This window comes from Stenella coeruleoalba (assembly GCF_951394435.1).
Source record: "Stenella coeruleoalba genome assembly, chromosome: 12".
Taxonomy (NCBI): Eukaryota; Metazoa; Chordata; class Mammalia; order Artiodactyla; family Delphinidae; genus Stenella; species Stenella coeruleoalba.
Window position 1 is genome coordinate 23354248 of NC_137158.1, and position 18348 is coordinate 23372595.

Consider the following 18348-nt stretch of genomic DNA (forward strand, 5'->3'; position numbering starts at 1 on the left):
GAGGGATCTAGGTTAATATACTGTAAGATTATTTTTTAATATATGAAGGTTTCCATTCCATGGCAGGCTAGATATCTCGAACAACAGTTCTAACTACAATAACCAAAATGATGGATAAAATATTAAAAAAAAATTTTTTCTTCTTCAGTTTTATTAAGATATAATTGACATACAGCACTCATCTCATACAGATACAAAATAAAAATAAATATATTTTTTTCCTTGTGAAGAGAACTCAGGATTTACGCTCTTAACAACTTTCATATATAACATACAGCAGTGTTAATTATATTAGTCATGCTGTATATTACATCCCTAGTACTTATTTATCTTACGACAGTGGTCAAAGGTACAAACTTCCAGTTATAAAACGTATTTTTAAATGCACTATGCTGAGCCAGCATAAAAGGAAGGAAGGCATAGGGCAAAACCGAAACAAAAGTAGAAACGCTGGGAAGTAATAAATAAAGGGAATAAAACTAAACATACACAAAAAAGGAGAGAGCAGAGAATCTTGCTTGGGGATAGATGGAGCCGGGATAAGATTGTCTGAGAATGTGTAAAAAGAAGCTAGCTCAAACATGGGGATTGCAGCCCCAAAATGCATTATCTGTGTTATCCCCAAACCTTCAAGCAGAAAAATTTAACCTTTCTTTTTGTCCTACTTTTTGCCTCATTTTTTGTCTTTATTACATTTTTTTTCAAGCAAAAAAACTGCATTGCAAGGAATACACAGCATGAATTACAAATAACAAGCTTTTTCAATGCCATATCTACTGAAAAGCAGAGTTACAGGCCCAACGCTCTCTAATTAGTTCTGAACAAGTAGTTTTAAATGCTTCTCTTCCATGGATTTTTATATTATTCTGAAGAACTGAACATATGCATCACTGAGTGAGGACCTACACACTGATTTTCTGCATTTCAGGGAAGAGAGCAGAAGATACTTTCACAGAGCCAGGTAATAATGTCATGTTACCCAGAGTCTGGCCAACTACCAAAAAAACATTTAGGATGGTTCTGGGATTCAAATATGTTCCACCAAAATTTTGGATATGCTGTGTGTTATTCAATCACGATCTTTCATCACAATCACATCCTCTAAAAAACCACTACACTTAAAGGCAGATTTGCATTCCAAAAGCAACAATCAAAATGTCCAGTATATTGCACATGCCACAAGATCTGTGATTCTCCTCCCAAACTGTGACTTCATCTTCTCTGCCATTTCATTCCTTGAAATCTGTAATTTCTCTAAACTGGGGGCAGTTCAGCAAAGAAAAGTAAGAGCAATCCTAGTTTCTAACTGCTTTAAGACCAATTTGAGTTTGAATAATCTACACTTCGTAAAGCTGTAATGCTCCTTAGTCAAATTCCTGGGGACACAAATTACAGAGTCTTGGGGAGGAGAGAACGAGGTGTTAGCGTTTGATGGGTACAGAGTCTCAGTTTGGAAAGATGAAAAAGATCTGGAAATATAAGATGGCAATGGTTACACAACAATGTGAATGTACTTAAAGCCACTGAAATGAATGCTTAAAAATGATTAAATGGTCAATTTCATGCTACGCATATTTTACCACAATTCTTTTTCAACTGTAATGCTCTTGATATTTTCTTTTTTGTTGTGTTTTGTTCTTTCGTCTTATTATGACACTAAGAAAGTGGGGAGCTTGCAGACTGGGACCTTAGAGCCATATTATCCAGAGTTTGGCCAAATAGGTAAAAATTTCAGACCAGATCTGAAATTGATCTCCAATTCATTCATAGGTTTAAATGACCTACCCATATGAGGAGGAAACTGCTGAAGTAAAAGTTCAATATGGATTAAAAGTACTGATTTCTTATTATGAACTAATGATGGGTAAAGGGTCAAACAAGAAAAAAAATGTATAAAATTGATAATTCTTGTACTTCATCATGTAAGAAAAGGTAACCTACTAATTTATAGTATAAAATCCTGCCGAGGAATGAAGCAATGAAAACAAAATGCCACAATTATCTTTTTAAAAACACTTTTCAAAGGCTAAACAATTTATTCTTTTATAGTAGGTACATCATTTACGGCAAGTAAACATAGCTTTTCCATTCTTAGACCATCTTTCTCCCATTCATATACTGGACCATCCCTGTAGATAAAGTATATATAAAGTTAACAGTATAAAGTATAGTGTTGGCAAGACTCTAGATAACATGATGTTACCTGCTGCAGAAATGAAAGTAACTTCCTTTTTTATTTTACTCTAACTTTTTAAGAATCAGAGAATTTAAGGGACTATGAAACTTCTTAGGTCAAAAGAATATTGCTTGTTTTCACTCGTTTTACTGCTTATTGATTACTCTAGACAATATTTCTTTCTTTACTTAATACATTTACAATATTACCTAGCATATATTAAAGACCTGGTTCTTAATATATGTACATCACTCAAAACACACAACTCCTCATGAGATGTATAAGTTTTAATTTTATATTACTATTCACTTCACCAGAAAAGGAAACTGAGACCATCAGCAATTAAGTGACTAGCTTCAAGTCAGACAGCTAAAAATCACTCAGAACAGATTTCAATCAGACTTTAATTAAAAATAAGGAAATAGGGGACTTCCCTGGTGGCACAGTGGTTAAGAATCTGCCTGCCAATGCAGGGGACACGGGTTCCATCCCTGGTCTGGGAAGATCCCACATGCTGCAGAGCAACTAAGCCCATGCACTGATGAGCCCGCGTGCCACAACTACTGAAGCTCATGCGCCTAGAGCCCGTGCTCTGCAACAAGAGAAGCCACGGCAATGAGAAGCCTGCACACCGCAACGAAGAGTGGCCCCCGCCCGCCAAAACTAGAGAAAGCCCGCATGCAGCAACGAAGACCCAATGCAGCCAGAAATAAATAAATAAAATAAATAAATTTATTTGAAAATTAAAAAAAAGGAAATAACCAGAGAAAGTCTCTGACTCTCTGAAACAAATGCCCCAAAGACTTCTGAAACTTCCCACGTATATAGGTCCTCCAGTCATCATTTAAAAATACAGACTTTGGGCCTCCCTGGTGGCGCAGTGGTTGAAAGTCCGCCTGCCGATGCAGGGGATACGGGTTCATGCCCCGGTCCGGGGAGATCCCACATGCGCGGAGTGGCTGGGCCCGTGAGCCATGGCCGCTGAGCCTGCGCATCCGGAGCCTGTGCTCCGCAACGAGAGAGGCCACAACAGTGAGAGGCCCGCGTATCGCAAAAAAAAATAAAATAAAAAAATAAAAATAAAAATACAGACTTTAAATGTATTGTAGCATGTACTATATGAGTAAGATACATACAAAGGGAGGTAAAATTCTTGGGGTGGAGGGAAGTTTTTTTTCAGCGATAAAATCTAAAAATTTTCTTAATTTATGTAATAAATATATATAATTCATTTATTGATATTAGAAATCACATATATAAAATAAAATGTTAAATTTAAAATATTGCTTTTTTCCAATCATAATTCCTGAAAGAAAATTTATCCAAACTTGTTATGAGCATCTTCTGTATATCAGTGTCTTTATTGTTAGAGCCAATACTTAAAGTCACTTAACACATTTCCATTATTTTCACTGCTATCTCTGAGTTATAGCATACTTCAAATTATACATGAAACCGTCACTACAGATGTTATCTTAAGCTACAAGTACCGTTTGAATAACATTAGCAAAGTTTTTCCCCCCTCATCCATTCGTTAGGTCTGTATTCATAATCTTGAAAGTGTTCACCATCTTTAAGGTTATCCTTTTTTTTTCTTTTCCTTTCTTTCTTTCCTTCCTTCCTGCCTTCCTTCCCTTCTTTCTTTCTTTATGGCTGTGTTGGGTCTTCATTGCTGTGCACAGGCTTTCTCTAGTTGCGGCCACGGGGGGGCCACTCTTCGTTGCGGTGCGCGGGTTTCTCATTGCGGTGGCTTCTCTTGTTGTGGAGCACGGGCTCTAGTCACACGGACTCAGTAGTTGTGGCTCGCGAGCTAGTGGTGCACGGGCTTTGTTGCTCCGTGGCATGTGGGATCTTCCCGTACCAGGGATCAAACCCATGTACCCTGCACTGGCAGATGGATTCTTAACCACTGTGCCATCAGGGAAGCCCCTAAGGTTATCTTTTAAAAGCTTTTTATGGGAAAGTTCCACTTTTACTTACGGTGTAAAATACGTCTAACTTGACAATAAATTTTTAAAAAGCAGACAATCTGTAGCTTTTGTTAAGGTTTAGAGTGTTGAGGTGTCCACAAAATCAGGTAAACTGAATCCCAGGCCCTCCAAAGAAAGATGAGACACATGAACCCCTTCACCTTTGGAAGAGCATAAGAGGAAAAAATGGCTGCCACAAAAGTGGGTACAAAGAAAAACTGAAAGTTTGATCAATTCTTAAAAACCAAGTGTGGGTTAGTATAACAGTATAGAATCCCTGGAAGCTCCAAACACAAGAGGACTCCAAACCTACTCACTAGCTCTATTCCCCAGGTTTCTATCAGGATTCACAGGAAAGATCAGGGGTAGGACAAGAAAGATGAGAAAGCCTCATCTTAGTTGCAAACAGACATAAAATCCTTTCCAGACCCTTCCTGATATGAAGTAAAGGCCATCTGAGGATAAAGTCGTCTGCAGCTACACACGGGTCCAGAAACAGCCTTGGTCCAAGGATATTATATTGATAAAAAGGAGAAAAACTTGCTCCTGCCAAAACATCCCACCTATGCAAGGCAAAATTCAGCTGCCAAGAGGGAGAGGTCAGCCCACTGAGGGGAAACCCATCCCTGAGACTCAGGTGCTCAGGGTCTGCTTAACAGCAAGGCTTGAGGAGGAAAATTAACAAAACCCCACAGTCTGCACAAATCAGGCACTGAGTGACAAGAAACAGTCGATTACATATGAGGGAGAATGCAAGAGCAAAAAATAGACCACTATGTGGTATAGGCAAGCAGAGCCCACTACAAGTGAAGCAGGAACACTGGAGAAAACCCATTTTATACTCCAGTTCTCTCAATAAGCTCAAGTAACAGAAGTCATCTGCTTAAGGAATCTGAAGTCTTCAGAGCACAGAAGATAACTATATAGCAATACAAACCCATGTTAAATACAGATTATTCAACCACTAACCCCGCCTCCAGCAAATGAAGCTTATTAAACTTAAAGGAGAGGTACGCCCATTACTAAGCACAAAGACATCTACCTCAGTATATATTGTTCATACAGAAAAAAATGCCCAGCATCCAATCGAAAATTACCACACACACATACAAAGCAAGAAGAAAATGACCTACATTCAATAGATAAGGCAGTCAATAGAAAAAAACATAGGGATGGCCCATATTTTGGAAATATCAAACAAAGATTTTAAAATAACTTTAACATTTTAAAGGAAAAGGTGGAAAACATGCATAAATAAACGTGGAATTTCACCAAAAAGTTGAAAATAATAAAAAATAAGACAAATGGAAATGCAAGAAATAAAAACATAATATCAAAGAAAAAGAATGCTAATCAATGGGAATGACAATCAATGGGATTGTCCACTGACTGGATAGAACAAAGGAAAGAGTCACTGAACTTGAAGAAGAAAAGAGTGTAGCACTTTTTCCAACTGAAATACAAAAAGGCAAAAGGGGAGATGTTGGGGTGGCAGGGGTTGGGAGGAACAGAATGAGGAATCAAAGAGCAATGGTAAAGATGTCTTAAAAATACTTACAAACACGTAGACAGAAAATCAGAAAGAATATGGAGGACTGTAACAACAATGAAACAACGTGACCTATTTGACATTTTATAGAACACTGTACCCAACAATAGGAGAAAATACTTTCCTTTTCCAAGTGCATACAGCACATTTATAGGTCAAAGTCATACAAGGTATGACTGTGCTCCCGCAGCCTATAGTTTTAAAACATTCTGTCTGTACAGAAGTAAGATGATTCGACATTTAACAGTTTAACTTCCTCTATTCAAATGTAATCTCTGTGAGGTTAAGTATCACACCTAATTGTTCCTGTATTTTTATTTTATTTTATTTTATTTTTTTTTGCGGCACGAGGGCCTCTCACTGCTGTGCCACGGAGCACAGGCTCCAGATGCGCAGGCCCAGCGGCCATGGCTCACGGGCCCAGCCGCTCCGCGGCACATGGGATCCTCCCAGACCGGGTCACGAACCCGCGCCCCCTGCATCGGCAGGCGGACCCTCAACCACTGCACCACCAGGGAAGCCCTGTTCCTGTATTTTAAGCACCTAAAAACATAGTCAAATATACTATCATTAAAAAAGTCAATAGATTAAGCAAATAAGCTCAAAGTGTCAGGTTAACCAGAAGCATAACTTAACTTTATTTCACCCGTGTGAAACCAAATCCATTCACCCTAAAGATTAATGCACATTTATTGATAAAATAAGGCTATGAAATTAGCTACCAATTCATTATGTGTATGGTAACACAGTTTAAAACTGTTTGCCATTTTGCTGCAAAAAACTTAATCCCCCAGGGACTCCCACAGGTTTGATAATTTACTAGAAGGCCTTAGAACTCAGAAAAGCACTATATTTATGGCTTAATTTTGGTAAATACATACTGAGAATAACTTTAATGAAATTAAGTTGGTCTCTCCTAAAACCAGTAATAAATATAATTTTGCAAAGTTTAATCATTCTTTTTTAAAGAGAATACTACTTAGATCTCCAAAACCATTTACGTGACCAGACATTTTCTTTCCTTTTCAGGTTCACAGTAAATAGAAGAAAAGTAGACTTCAGTTAAATTTGTTTGTTGATGGGTAAAATTACATCCACAATAAAGAGTTCAAAAAAGATAATGATACTATTCCTTTAATGTCTTCAACGTATTTTCTTTTGGTTTATAATTCAACAAACATGGCAAATTACCGTAAGATTTTAATTCAGAAATATACAGCTGTTATTATAACACCTGTAAACTAGAGCAAATATTTAATATTTAGAGTACTGTTCTTCCTTACCTTAAGTATCCCCCAAAAGTATACTTTTATAAACTTTTAGAAGAAAAAGGGGGTAATACGAATTAGGGGTCTCCACCCCTGAGGACCGGGCCGCACAGCGGAGGTGAGCAGTGGGCAAGCTAGAAGCTTCATCTGCCGCTCCCCATCGCTCCCCGTCGCCCACATTACTGCCTGAGCCATCTCCCACCCCCTCCACCTCCCCCCCGTGTCTGTGGAAAAACTGTCTTCCAGAAGCCGGCCCTTGGTGCCAAAAAGGTTGGGGACAACTGATATAAATCATCTTTTTTTTCTAAAATGACTTCTTAGCATTTCAAATGGACTACAGAAAAGAAAAGGATGTTAAGAGGAAGGTTTGAAGTAGGAAGAGTCTATTACACTAACAGATACGGTAACAGAAAAGGCCAGGTGGGGCTCACGGATTAAAGAGCCCCAAGAAGAAAGAATGAAAAGAGCAACTTCTAAAAGGGGTGCTTAAAGAGCTCATGCAACTAATATACACATGCCTCCACATAATCCCCATCCCAATGGTAGACTCTCATAGCAATTTACAGCTATTTCCAAGACTTTACTTTCTGCTTTTGTATAAAGAGTCCTAATCCTCTGGTCATATCCACCAGCTACTCTAACTTTAACCCTAATTTTTCAATGCCATCTATCAAACTCACAACAAGGACTTTAGCACTTGGGTCATGGTCTTCTTCTTCATGCGTGCCGCCATCCTGCAGGTCCACTTATATGTGGATATTTTTCAATAAATATGTACTACAGTACTATACGACCCGTGGGTGGTTGAATCCAAGAATGTAGAACAGAGGACCAACTATAAAGTTATACCGGAATTTTTGACTCCACAGAGAGTCAGGGCCCCTAACCCCTGTGAAATTCAAGGGTCAACCATATTCTACACTGGTCTTCTATAGTAAGAGTACACTATTGCTTCCCAGAAAACACCGGCTACACAACATTGCTCTGATTATGACCATTGTTCTTAAATGTTTCTTCTGCACATCGTATTTATGATAGCCACATTCCATGTGTTCATATAAACTTCATTTAAATATCCCACTAACCTCCACACATGTTCAACAAAGTAAGCAAGACGGATGGCACACACTGGTGGAAAACAAAGTAAAAAAACAAATAGATGCTCTGATCTCAGCCTAATCTATTCAAACACCTGGTTTATTTGAACCAATTTTATGAGCTAGCATGGAGAAAATATGGAGCCCCTCTATCAGGAAAGATATACTTGCCATTTTCAGAGCCCATATTTTTTCACATCTCTGAAAACAGGACATATCTTACAATTGATGATATAGCATATTTTAATTGGCAGAGGTCTCTCAAATCCAGTGGTACATAAAATAAGGGAATGGTCATAATTAATAGCATCTAATTTGGTAAAACAAGGTACAGAAAACATGGTTCTGGGTGAACAAGAGAGTCCTCTGATAACCTTATGAAACTTCATTACTTAATACTGCAGAACAAGATATAGCCAGTCCCCAACTTATGATGGTTCTACTTACTTTTCAACTTTATGATGGTCTGAAAGCGATACACATTCACTAGAAACTGTACTTCAAATTTTGAATTCTGAGCTTTTTCCCTTTTCCCAGGTTAGCAAAATATAGTACAATACTCTCTGGTGATGCTGGCAGTGGCAACTAGCCACAGCTCTCAGTCAGCCAAGTCATCATGAGGGTAAACAACTTATACACGTAGAACTCTTATGTACCCACACAACCATTCTGTTTTTCACTTTTGAAACAGTACTCAATAAATTACATGAGCTATTCAATACTTTATTAAAAAATAGGCTTTGTGTTGTATGATTCTGTCCAATTGCAAGCTACTGTAAATGTTCTGAGCACATTTAACATTGGCTAAGCTAAGCTGCTATGATGCCGTAACCCTGTCACAAGTCAAGGAAGATATCCATGCACCAGAATCACACCTATGATTTACAATTTGTTCTCATGAATTTGTCTTCAGAATCTTAAGCCTTATTAGCAAGAATGCTGGAACTGAGGAGTTTAAGGCTTCTCTAAAGTGACTTCTGAAAGTATTTGTAAAACCATACCCAATTAATTAGATTGACAGGATTAGGCCACATATTAGGATTAATCTGTGACCCTACAATCCAATCAAGTTCTTTAGTGCTTCACTTGCACCCTGTGAGGTCATCATCACAGACTAAATTTCTATGACTAAACATTATACAATATACATTCAAATATATTTACTACTGCCATAAGTAGTAAAGCACATAAAATAAGGAGCCCCAAGTCCATTTTCCTAGAAATTTTGTAATTATTTTAAAATTTTATTGCAATCCTTCAACAATGACACATTTTTTTTATATTTTACTTTTGATAAGACTGGCTCTATTTGGGGTATAAAAATGACTAGATGTGTGTTCGATAACCAAGAAACACAATCTAACTAAAAAATGTATGTCCCTTGTTTTCCTAATCCACTCAAAAGATTACATTTTCACAACCATGTCTCCAAGTCCATCCTAATTTATAATCATCTTTTCAGTTCTTGAGGGAGAACTGAAACACAAATTGCAGGTTTCAAGAAAGTCTGAAATTGTTAATTATCTACTCTTCAAGCAATGTGATGAGGCCAGTGAATTTTTTTTCTTTAGGAAAAAAAATGTACTACTATAAAAGTTACTTGTGCTGGAACTAAGTACCCTCCATCACTTCAACAATGATCACTAGAAGGCTCACTTAATTTTCTATGCAACTAGAAAGGGCAAAGGCTATTATTTAACTTCAATCTTTCATTTTAAAATTCTAATAAAACTACTAGGTCAGACATTAATACCAAAATATTGGCTCACATTGATAAGAGTTATACACTTAAAAAAAAAAAAGTGTTCAGCTGAAATTGAAGACACTTGTATGATAAGTCAACCCTGTGCCTTTGTTAACCTGTAGTAAATTCACAACCACAGTTGGTTAGAATAATTTATCAGATTTTTTTAGAAAAGGAACTGCCACCTAATCACTTTAGAGGCCAATAATTATTTTTTCTTCTGAATCTACTAATACCTATCTCCTGGATGTTAATTGTAAAAAAATTTTTAAGCTCTTATACTGAGCAAACATATAGAAATTTCCCCATATAACAATTGTGAGTCCATAGAAATGTTTAAAATATATTTGGCACCAGATATAATGATTTCTTCACGTTTCAGTGAACAAGATTTACTACCCCAAAAGAAGTTTCCTGGGACAATAAATCTTGAGGCTCACTATACCAAAGAAATTAAGAATTCTCTTTATTATGCATTACGGTGATTTTCTTAAATTCTCCTCTGAAATGGTAAATGAATGAGATTGAAAGGATCCATCAGGCCATATTCAATTTCAATGATGAATGACATATTAATAGACTAGATAATACAAAAATAAACACCAGAAATATGAGAATATATAAAGTTAGCCTCATTTCATCTTGTGTCTGCCTTTAAACCAAAATAGTTTCACCATTATATCTGTAATTACATAAAAAAATTAGGCATAATCATTGAGAACCTCTATGTGTGAAGAACAGTTCTGCACATTTAGGCAAGGTTTTTTTCTTCTCTTCAACCACAGTTATACTAACATACTCTCAAAGCTACTTTTTCTTTTACTGTGATACAAACAATAAAACACTGATAAAGTCATATAACGTTTATATATATAAATAACACACTTTATGGCTAGATTTTCTTTATGAACTACTAGTGTTAGACATACAAGAACTATAAATTTATATTTAAGGATAAACTAAGAAAAGAAAGAAAAGGCAATACCTAGAAAGTAAATCTGAATGCCAGATGAAATACATACATACATAAAACCTAAACTTCCTACCTAGCAAAGTATGCAAGAAAATAATAGATGAATATTTATAAAATCCTTATTAAACTAGATGAGTACATGCCCTTGAAATTAAATGTAGTTAAAAAAAAAAAAGCTTTTGTAGTTCTCTGCTTAATCCTCTCAACAGTTATTAGAGAGATCTTCACATTTATTACTCTTTCATCCTACATAGCAAATATTTTACTTTCAAAACAGTAATAAATAAATCATTGTAAAAATATTTTCCACAGAATTTTAATAAAGCAGTCAAACTGGACACGAGAAAGTAAAACGACTCCAAGCAGAGAAAAGCAATAAATTCATTGCTAGAAACTTTTAAGAAATTATTAGGTCTTTTCTTTTTCCTTTCCTTTTCCTTTTTTTTTCTTTTTAGTTTGAGTGTGTGAGATGAAAGAGAAGGATGGAGTCTTGCTTATTTTTTTTTAATCAAGCATAATTTCCTAAAACCATTCAAGATTGACTCCTTGCACGGTATTCCACTACATCCTAACTACATACAACCCTGCAGGGGACATAACTAACTACCCCTAAGGGAAAGGTGTGGAGAAGTGGAGAGAGGCAGACAAGCAGGAAATGAAGAAAGACAACTTAGTAAATAACTTAGCAGAAACAGAACTTTTCAAATGGGAAATAATCCCAGTTCAGGCTTAGTCACATTAAAGAAAAAATGTGGACTTTACCAAACAAGACAGCTATGCATGTGTGGTGGCTAGAGGCAGATGAGAAGTCTCTGTACCTTCCTTTCAATGTTGTTGTGAACCTAAAACTGCTCCAAAAATAAAGTTTTTTCAAAAAATAAATTAATAATAATATATTAAGACTAAGTAGGGCTTATCCCAGGAACAAAAGAAAGCTTCAGTGTTAGGATATATTTCCAATTAATACATAAAATAAACAAATCTAAGCAGAAAAAAAAAAAAACCAGTATTCTATCTATAGTAGATAAAAAGCAATTGGACAACATTGAATACCTTTCTTGATTAAAAGTAAAATGACTCAGTAAAATAGAACCAAATATTCACTTGCTCAATCTGATAAAATAGATTTCAGACTCAAAGACAGCATACAATAATTTAAAGAAACACTAGAAGCATTCCCACACAAATCAAGAACAAGACAAGGATCCCTATAACTATTACTACAATTTAAAATTGTACTTGTGTGTAACTGAATTAGACACGAAAAAAGTTAATGTATAAAAAACTAAAGCGATAGCTTCAAGATGGTGGAAGAGTAAGACGTGGAGATCACCTTCCTCCCCACAAATACATCAGAAATACAGCTACATGTGGAAAAACTCCTACAGAACACCTACTGAACGCTGGCAGAAGACCTCAGACCTCCCAAAAGGCAAGAAAATACCCACATACCTGGGTAGGGCGAAAGAAAACAGAAAAAACAGAGACAAAGAATGGGGACGGGACCTGCACCTTGGGGAGGGAGCTGTGAAGGAGGAAAAGTTTCCACACACTAGGAAGCCCCTTCACTGGCAGAGACGGGCGGTGGGCAGGGGGGAAATCTTCGGAGCCGCAGAGGAGAGAGCAGCAACAGGGGGTGAGGAGGGCAAATCAGAGAGATTCCCACACAGAGGATCGGTGCCAACCAGCACTCACCAGCCCGAGAGGCTTGCCTGCTCACCCGCTGGGACAGTTAGGGGCTGGGAGCTGAGGCTCAGGATTCAGAGGTCGGATCCCAGGGAGAGGACTGGGGTTGGCGGCGTGAACACAGCCTGAAGGGGACTAGTGAGCCCCAGCTAACCGGGAGGGAGTCTGAGAAAAAGTCTGGACCTACCTAAGAGGCAAGAGACCATTGTTTTGGGGTGTGTGAGGAGAGGGGATTCAGAGCACCGCCTAAACGGGCTCCAGAGACGGGCGTGAGCCACGGCTATCAGTGTGGACACCAGCAACGGGCATGAAACACTAAGGCTGCTGCTGCAGCCACCAAGAAGCCTGTGTGCGAGCACAGGTCACTATCCACACCTCCCCTCCCGGGAACCTGTGCAGCCCACCACTGCCAGGGTCCCGAGATCCAGAGACAACTTCCCCAGGAGAACACATGGCGTGCCTCAGGCTGTTGGTACATCACGCTGGCCTCTGCTGCCACAGGTTCGCCCTGCATTCCATGCCCCTCCCCCACACACACACACCAGCCTGAGTAAGCCAGAGCCCCTGAAGCAGCCGCTGCTTTAAGCTGGTCCTATATGGGTGGGGAACAGACATCCTCAGGTGACCTACATGCAGAGGCAGGGCCAAAGCTGAAGCTGAACCCCAGGAGCTGTGCAAACAAAGAAGAGAAAGGGAAATCTCTCCATGCAGCCTCAGGAGCAGCGGATTAAAGCTCCACAATGAAACTGAGGTACCCTGCATCTGTGGAATACCTGCATCTGTGGAATACCTGAATAGACAATCATCCCAAAATTGAGGCAATGGACTTTGGGATCAACTGTAGACTTGGGGTTTAGTTTCTGCATCTAATTTGTTTCTGGTTTTATGTTTATCTTAGTTTAGTATTTACAGCTTATTATCAATGGTAGATTTGTTTATTGATTTGGTTTCTCTCTTCCTTTTTTTTAATATATATATATTTTTTCCTTTTTCTCCTTTTGTGAGTGTGTATGTGTATGCTTCTTTGTGTGATTTTGTCTGTATAGCTTTGCTTTTACCATGTGTCCTAGGGTTTTCTGTCTGTCCCTTTTTTTTTTTTTTTTTTAAGTATAGCTTTTAGCACTTATCATTGGTGGATGTTTTTTGGTTTCGTTGCTCTCTCTTTCTTGCTTTTTTTTAACTTTTTTATTTGTTTATTTTTAATAATATTTTTTATTTTAATAACTATTTTATTTCATTTTTCATTCTTTTTTTTTTTTCCTCCCTTTTCTTCTGAGCTGGGTGGCTGACAGAGTCTTGGTGCTTCAGCTGGGTGTCAGGCCTGAGCCTCTGCTGTGGGAGAGCCATGTTCAGGACATTGATCCACCAGAGACCTCCCAGCCCTATGTAATATCAAACAGCGAAAGCTCTCCCAGAGATCTCCATCTCAACGCTAAGACCCACCTCCACTCAATGACCAGCAAGCTACAGTGCTGGACACTCTATGCAAAACAACTGACAAGACAGGAACACAACCCCACCCATTAGCAGAGAGGTTGCCTAAAATCATAATAAGTTCACAGACATCCCAAAACACACCACCAGATGTGGACCTGCCCACCAGAAAGACAAGATCCAGCCTCATCCACCAGAACACAGGCACCAGTCCCCTCCACCTACACAACCCACTGAACCAACCTTACCCACTGGGGGCAGACACCAAAACCAAAGGGAACTACAAACCTGCAGCCTGAGAAAAGGAGACCCCAAACACAGTAAGTTAAGCAAAATGAGAAGACAGAGAAATACACAGCAGATGAAGGAGCAAGGTAAAAACCCACCAGACCAAACAAATGAAGAGGAAATAGGCAGTCTACGTGAAAAAGAATTCAGAGTAATGACAGTAAAGATGGTCCAAAATCTTGGAAATAGAATGGAGAAAATACAAGAAACGTTTAATAAGGACCTAGAAGAAATAAACAATGATGACCAACACAATAAATGAAATTAAAATTTCTCTACAAGGAAACGATAGCAGAATAACTGAAGCATAAGAACGGATACGTGACTTGGAAGATAAAATAGTGGAAATAACTAGTGCAGAGCAGAATAAAGAAAAAAGAGTAAAAAAAATTGAGGACAGTCTCAGAGACCTCTGGTAAAACATTAAACGCACCAACATTTGAATTATAGAGGTCCCAGAAGAAGAAGAGAAAAAGAAAGGGACTGAGAAAATATTTGAAGAGATTATACTTGAAAACTTCCCTAATATGAGAAAGGAAATAGTCAATCAAGTCCAGGAAGCACACAGAGTGCCAGACAGGATAAATCCAAGGAGAAACATGCCAAGACACATATTAATCAAACTATCAAAAAAAGAAAAAATATTAAAAGCAGAAAGGGAAAAACAACAAATAACATACAAGGGAATCCCCATAAGGTTAACAGCTGATCTTTCAGCAGAAACTCTGCAAGCCAGAAGCAAGTGGCAGGACAAATTTTAAGTGATGAGAAAGAAAAACCTACAACCAAGATCACTCTACCCGGCAAGGATCTCATTCAGATTCGACGGAGAAATTAAAACCTTTACAGACAAGAAAAAGTTAAGAAAATTCCACACCACCAAACTAGCTTTACAACAAATGCTAAAGGAACTTCTCTAGGCAGGAAACATAAGACGAGGAAAAGACCTACAATAACAAATCCAAACCAATTAAGAAACTGGTAATAGGAACACACATATCAATAACTGCCTTAAATGTAAATGGATTAAATGCTCCAACCAAAAGACATAGACTGGCTGAATGGATACATAAACAAGATCCATATATATGCTGTCTACAAGACACCCACTTCAGACCTAGGGACACATACAGACTGAAAGTGAGGGGATGGAAAAAGATATTCCACGCAAATGGAAATCAAAAGAAAGCTGGAGTAGCAATTCTCATATCAGACATAATAGACTTTAAAATAAAGACGATTACAAGAGACAAAGAAGGACACTACAAAATGATCAAGGGATCAATCCAAGAAGAAGATAAAACAATTGTAAATATTTATGCACCCAACATAGGAGCACCTCAATACTTAAGGCAAATGCTAACAGCCATAAAAGAGGAAATACACAGTAACACAATCATAGTAGGGGACTTTAACACCTCGCTTTCACCAATGGACAGATCAACCAAAATGAAAATAAATAAGGAAACACAAGCTTTAAATGATACATTAAACAAGATGGACGTAATTGATATTTATAGGACATTCCATCCAAAAACAACAGAATACACTTGCTTCTCAAGTGCTCATGGAACATTCTCCAGGGTAGATCATAGCTTGGGTCACAAATTAAGCCTTGGTAAATTTAAAAAAACTGAAATCATATCAAGTATCTTTTCCGACCACAACGCTATGAAACTAGGTATCAATTACAGGAAAAAAATGTGTATAAACTACAAACACATGGAGGTTAAACAATACACTACTAAATAACCAAGAGATCACTGAAGATATCAAAGAGGAAATCGAAAAATACCTAGGAACAAATCACAATGAAAACACAACAACCCAAAACCTATGGGATACAGCAAAAGTAGTTCTAAGACAGAAGTTTATAGCAATATAATCCTACCTCAAGAAACAAGAAACATCTCAAGTAAACAACCTAATCTTACACCTAAAGCAATTAAAGAAAGAACAAAAAAAACACAGTTAGCAGAAGAAAAGAAATCATAAAGATCAGATCAGAAATAAATGTAAAAGAAATGAAGGAAACAATAGCTAAGATCAATAAAACTAAAAGCTGGTTCTTTGAGAAGATAAACAAAATTGATAAACCACTAGCCAGGCTCATCAAGAAAAAAAGGGAGAAGACTCAAATCAATAGGATTAGAAATGAAAACGGAGAAGTAACAACCGACACTGCAGAAATACAAAGGATCATGAGAGATTACTACAAGCAACTCTATGCCAATAAAATGCACAACCTGGAAGAAATGGACAAATTCTTAGAAAAGCACAACTTCCCAAGACTGAACCCGGAAGAAACAGAACATATAAACAGACCAATCACAAGCACTGAAATTGAAACTGTGATTAAAAATCTTCCAACAAACAAAAGCCCAGGACCAGATGGCTTCACAGGCGAATTCTATCAAACATTTAGAGAAGAGCTAACACCTATCCTTCTCAAACTCTTCCAAAATATAGCAGAGGGAGGAACACTCCCAAACTCATTCTACGAGACCACCATCACCCTGATACCAAAACTAGACAAAGGTGTCACAAAGAAAGAAAACTACAGGCCAATATCACTCATGAACATATATGCAAAAATCCTCAACAAAATACTAGCAAACAGAATCCGACAACACATTAAAAGGATCATATACCATGATCAAGTGGGGTTTATCCCAGGAATGCAAGGATTCTTCAACATACACAAATCAATCAATGTGATAAACTATATTAACAAATTGAAGGAGAAAAACCATATGAGCATCTCAATAGATATAGAAAAAGCTTTTGACAAAATTCAACACCCACTTATGATAAAAACCCTCCAGAAAGCGGGCATAGAGGGCACCCACCTCAACATAATAAAGGCCACATACGACCAACCCACAGCGAACATCATTCCCAATGGTGAAAAACTGAAAGCATGTCCTGTAAGATCAGGAACAAGACAACGATGTCCACTCTCACCACTATCATTCAACATAGTTTTGCAAGTCCTAGCCACGGCAATCAGAGAAGGAAAAGAAATAAAAGGAATACAAATTGGAAAAGAAGAAGTAAAACTGTCACTATTTGCAGATGACATGATATTATACATAGATAATCCTAAAGGTGCCACCAGAAAACTACTAGAGCTAATCGATGAATTTGGTAAAGTAGCAGGATACAAAATGAATGCACAGAAATCTCTTACATTCCTATACACTAATGATGAAAAATCTAAAAGAGAAATTAAGGAAACACTCCCATTTATCACTACAACAAAAAGTATAAAATACCTAGGAATAAACCTACCTAAGGAAACAAAAGACCTGTATGCAGAAAACTATAAGTCACTGATGAAGGAAATTAAAGAGGATACAAACAGATGGAGAGATATACCATGTTTTTGGATTGGAAGAATCAACATTGTGAAAATGACTATACTACCCAAAGCAATCTACAGATTCCGTGCAACCCCTATCAAACTACCAATGGCATTTTTCCTAGAACCAGAACAAAAAATTTCACAATTTGTATGGAAAAACAAAAGACCCTAAATAGCCAAAGCAATCTTGAGAAAGAAAAATGGAGCTGGAGGAATCAGGTTCCCTGACTTCAGACTATACCACAAATCTACAGTAATCAAGACAGTATGATACTGGCACAAAAACAGAAATATAGATCAATGGGACAGCATAGAAAGCCCAGAGATGAACCCACACACATATGGTCACCTTATCTTTGATAAAGGAGGCAAGAATATACAATGGAGAAAAGACAGCCTCTTCAATAAGTGGTGCTGGGAAAACTGGACAGCTACATGTAAAAGAATGAAATTAGAACATTCCATAACACCATACACAAAAACAAACACAAAATGGATTAAAGGCCTAAATGTAAGGCCAGACACTATAAAACTCTTAAAGGACAACACAGGCAGAACACTCTATGACATACATCCCAGCAAGATCCTTTTTGACCCACCTCCTAGAGAAATGGAGATAAAAACAAAAGTAAACAAATGGGACCTAATGAAACTTAAAAGTTTTTGCACAGCAAAGGAAACCATAAACAAGACGAAAAGACAACCCTCAGAATGGGAGAAAATATTTGCAAATGAAGCTACTGACAAAGGATTAATCTCCAAAATATACAGGTAGCTCTCGCAGCTCAATATCAAAAAA

At 37.5% G+C, this 18348-nt stretch overlaps 1 protein-coding gene across 4 annotated transcripts in view; it reads right to left on the reverse strand.

The window, feature by feature from the left end:
* Positions 1–18348, reverse strand: part of RNGTT (RNA guanylyltransferase and 5'-phosphatase) — a 250474-nt gene that overhangs the window by 144673 nt on the left and 87453 nt on the right. The gene's annotated exons all lie outside the window — the stretch shown is intronic.